Consider the following 5,001-nt stretch of genomic DNA (forward strand, 5'->3'; position numbering starts at 1 on the left):
CATATTTTATTTGATGTGGGATCTGCCAAAGCAGGTTTGCTGGTGAGAGGATATATTTGTTATCAGGTTGTTTTGGAGATGCTCAACACCAGAAGCCACCAGCTATTGAAGACCACTTGGTCTCAGCTGAACCTTTTTCTTCCCTTTATTTATCTACGATTTAATAGGCTTTTAAAAGAAAAAGCCATCCTAAATACCTGGAAGTGACTTTTCACCTGCGACTCCCAGCTTGGTGACCCTGCATTGTAGGAGCTGATGAATCGCAGTGCTTGGCTGGGAGTGTCCCTGCAGGGTCAGCCCATGGGACCAGGGAGGGATGGAGGGATGCAGGCTGAGCCGCCACTGATTTCCCAAAGTACGTGGGGGTGTGGCTGGAAAATCCTGGCAGCTCACCTGACCCTGCAGCACAGCTGCTTGCTGGCATGGGTATGAAGCACCTGGAGCATCTGGGCCCTGAAATTGCAGGGAGAGGTTTCTTCATCATTCTTCTGAATACAACCATGGCTCCAAGCTGCTCTCTCATCACAACATCTTCCTTCCCTGTCCCCCACACACGCTGTAGTACGAGGCAGGACAAACGTCTGTCCACTCTTTGGGTTTGTCTCACTGGGGTGGGTTTTGGCTCCTTCCAATCCCCCCAGTACAACCAGCAGTAAATCTGGTTATGAGAATGACCTGAGGCAAATCCCAGAGATTTGGGGAAAGGTCAGAATGTGAGCATGTCTCCGGCTGCAGCACCATGGGACATACTGGGAAGCCTGGAGATAAGGGCTGGTGTTCCACACTAGACTGGCCCTACCTGGGACAGGCACAGGGTTGGCATCCATAGCACATTGGTGCCAGATGCCAGTTGTACCCCAAAATGGGGTAGAATTCGAGGTTCACTCCCAGTACACGATCTGAGCAGCTCTGCCTCTGGCTGCCTGATTGCAATAGCAATTCCCTGCTTGTGCTGGGGTAAGGATTTGGTCCTGACAAGCACCTGATGGCACAAGTTACCAGGGTGGCCGAGCTGCCAGTGCTCTGATGAACCCCCTGGCAGGAATTCAGGGGTTCCCCAAGCCTCCTGCATTCACTGCTAATCCAGCTGCAGCAGCTGAAACCAGGGGCGAAGACACAGAGTGAAACATTTTTGCTATCCTCTTAAAAAGGTATTTTTTATTTTAAACCCAATATGTTATTATAATAGAAACACACAATTTGAAGAGTTTAACAAAACAGTTCAACAAAGCCAGGTTAGCACTAGAAATCAAAGACTGAGATCTTTCAACCCCTTGCAAATCACTGTGGCCTGGGAAAATGTGCCCTCCAGGCAGATTTCTCTGACCATCCAGTGGTGGATGCAAAAAAGCAAAAGCTTTTTATTAGGAGAGAGAACAGCCCTGAATCTGTGCTCCCATCTCACCTGCTCACCACTGGGTGCCCACTCCTAGCCAGGGGCTCATGGCTCCTCCTGACCCTCTGGCTGTGGCCACCCTTGGGATTCTTGGGGACAGCAGCTCTGTGGGCACTGTGGAAAGAACTGAGACTTCAAGCACTGCTCACAGTGCCAGAAAGCCTGCGAAGCTCCCAGCTCATCACCACAACCTTGTCTGGCTCTGGACTAAGGCAAATGACAGAGCAGGGCACCCACACCTCCACATCTTAATAAAGATTTTAAAGACTCCCAGTTGTCCTGTCTGCTGCAGGGCAGAGCCAATAGGCAGCAGTTTCAGCATGGAGTCTGGCTTCAGACACTTGTGCCAAGTGGGATGTTCTCACTCAGCAGCTCTCAGCCCTTGTGCACCTTGCAAAGGGGGGTGTGCATCCTTCTTGACACGTCCCTGCACATACAGAAACCCAGAGCTAGAGGGAAACAGAAGAATCCCTGGTGAGAGGTGAAGGAAAACCCCTGGTAGGGCCAAGAGAGGCTTTGCTGTGCTACAGACCAAGTAGCATCACTGTTGCCAGAGCTGGCACTGGGCACTCCAGTCATCGACTGATTTTCGTGCCCCACTCAGAAAAGCAGAATCATCGCTCTGTAAAAAGCATCTCTTTTGTGCTTCTTTTTTATTTCAGATGAAAATAAAAGCATTTCTGTGTCTTTTGATCTGCCTCACTTCCTTACTGACACATTCAGGATGCTCACAAGCATTTGGATATGGTGGATCCCCATATCTCAACAAGGTCCCAAGATTCCCTGGGGAATTGCATCCGTGCAAGTACAACCAGCAGCAGAGGAGCAAAGCAAGGATGGGATGTGTCCCCAGCCCCCCTGCTTTTCCCTGGCCGTCACCCCCTGTTGTAATATGAGCCTCAGGGTGCAGTTACTGATGCTCAGGTACGTGGCAGGCCCAGCCCTGGGGGCACGCCAGGCTCCTGCCCACCTGCAGCAGGTATTGCAGGGCCGAAGATGCTCGCTGGAGTGGTGGCATTGCAGTCCTGCCTCCTCTTACCGCCCTGCCCAGCTGCGACAGCAGCTCAGCTCCCTCCCTTGCTCTTTGTTAACCACTGAATTCATCTGACAACTCAAAGAGAGAGAGAGAGAGGGGAGAGACCCTGCGGCCCGCCGGCGCGGTTCCCCGGCTCCCCCTCTGCCCTCATTTGCAATGCTTGAGTGGGGATTTCTCTATTTACTAAGCTAACAATGTGGGTTCCCAGGGCCTGGGCTGATGATGACATCCCGGCGCTGGTGGGTGGTGGGGCCGGGGGGGCGGTGAGGGCTGGGGGGGGATTGCATAATGCCGAGGCAGGCGTGGGAAACCACAGCATCTGCGAGAAAAGTCTCTGCCAGCCGCTTTGAGCATGGCTCAAAGGGCTCCCGGGGAAGCCACGGGGCAGAGGGAGCCCTGGGGACCCGGTGGCAAGGGGAGATGCTCAAAACCACATCCCACGACCACGGCCCTGCTGGCACGTCCCCGCAGAGCCGCAAATGGCCCCGCTGCCACCGCCTCCGTCCCCGGAAGGGTTAACGCGGGCTGCCACGGGTCTGCTCATTACAGGGTTAAGGGGGAGATGGCACTTGCAAATCCCTCAATTACCCGGGCCAGAAGGCTGCTCAGGAAGAGCTTTATTAACGGTTGCCGTCTTCATTAACCGCTTCTCCACAGCTGCCTAATTACGGCCGCCATTAGGCTCACTGGGTCTCCCCACCACCGCCCTGATCCCCGGCCCCCTGATTAACCTTAATTACACCTCCATCCTCCGAACCGGGTGCTCACCTGAGCGGGGCCACGGCCAGGGGCTCAGGGCTGCCTAATTGCGGGCAACCCCGGCGGGGCGGCGCGGGGAGGGGGCCGGGGCGGCCGTGGCCAGGCGCCCGCCGCACGCCAGATGTTCGCTGCTGAAAAGGCGAGGGCTGCCCTCGCACTGAGCTAAGCGGTGGCAATGAGATCGGTAGCAGGGCATTGAGGGAGGCGGTGAAAGGGTTTCCCACCTGAGCCGATGGGGCTCTGCTGGGAGGAGAACGGGGCTTGCCGGCGAGGGAGGGCGAAGGGTGAGGGTTGGGAGATGCTGTGGGTGCTGCTGGTTGTCTCCCAGAGCTCATCCTTGCCGGGAGACTAAGCATGCTCGGAATGCGGTGGTTGGAACTAGATGATCTTTAATGCCCCTTCCAACCCAAGCCTTTCTATGATGATCCTTCTGGGTTTCCCCCCAGCCTTGTTCCTTTCTGGTAAGGCTATGGGGTGTCTCCCGGGCTGGATGCAGCGCACGTGGGTATCTGTGCCCGGATGTGGCTGTACAGTGCATGCCCAAGCTCAGCATTTCAGGCAAGGCCACAGATGCTACGGAGGGTAGCAGAGATCCCACTGCCCTCCAGCTCTGCTGTCCACAGGGTGCCACCACTGCTCCAGGACAGCCGCAGTCTGACGTGCCACCCTGGCCTCCTTTCACAAAGAAGATGCTGCCGCTTTTCCTGTCTCCCTCACTGAAGAGGGTGAAGCTCAGCTCCTCAGGCACAAGGAAAATGGAGCCGCTTTCTCCCTCTCCCATGAGATGCCCCTGCCACTTTCTTCCCCCTCCTCACCACACACCTCCCTTTTGGGAGAAAAAAAAAAAAAAAAAAAAAAAATAAAGTTCTTATTTCCACCACATTTGCCATTTCCTGGTCTAAGTAAAGAGTGTCATAAGAGTGACAAGCTAAAAGCCACTGATTACTGTGGATTCATGGCATTTATTCTCCTCGTGAAAAGAGCAAACATCAGAAATAATGTGGTCCGGCCTGCCTCGGAGCCTAACCCTGCAATTAATCAGCATTCATGTGCAGAAGGTGCACGAGCATCTGATATGTAGAGAGGGAGTAATTAAAGGCAGATGCAATCTCTGCTTCCCGCAGGCCTGGGGAGGCTAACCACGCTCCCCCCTCATTGGGGTGCAGCCCCCAAAAATCACCACTGCTCCCTCTTTCCTTTGCAGCAGCCGGTCACGCTATCCCCATTCGCCTTTGCTGGGTGCATGGGAACAGGCTCTGCTCCCTGGAGCGAACGGGGCGACAGCGACTCCGCATCGCTCGGCTGTCGGCAAAGCGAGCAGGAGGGTTGGGGATGCGGTATTTAGGCGAGCTTCCGATGCCTTGAACCCTGACATGGCTCGGTGACACCGCGAGGTCCCCGGAGAGGGGGATTGCTGCGGGCTGGAGCTTGCCCGGGACTATCACTGGCCTCCTCCCGCCGGGGTCTGCCCCGCTGCTCCCGCTGATCCTGTCGAGACCTTTAATCCGTGGGGGATCAGCAAATTAATCCACTAAAGCATGAAGGGCCTGAGCTGTGTTTAATCGCTCCCTTTTGTGTCAGGGGACGGCTAAATGACCATACAAGAGAAAAACCCACAGAGGGGTCAGAGGGGAGGCGGTGGGCGATTAACCCCCGTCACCTCCCTCCAGGCTGCGGCGCGGGGTGAGACGGGGCCGAGCCCGCAGCCGCCGGTCCCGGCACCAGTTGAGTCGGTGTCCCCTTGTGCCCCGATGTCCCTTGGCACCCATCAGGGGTAGCACTGCGGCCCATGGCGCTCTGTAGGGGGGGG

Source organism: Corvus kubaryi, unplaced genomic scaffold (assembly GCF_017639235.1).
Source record: "Corvus kubaryi isolate FWS band 111438036 unplaced genomic scaffold, C.kubaryi_AGA036_p1.0 65241, whole genome shotgun sequence".
NCBI classification, from domain to species: domain Eukaryota; kingdom Metazoa; phylum Chordata; class Aves; order Passeriformes; family Corvidae; genus Corvus; species Corvus kubaryi.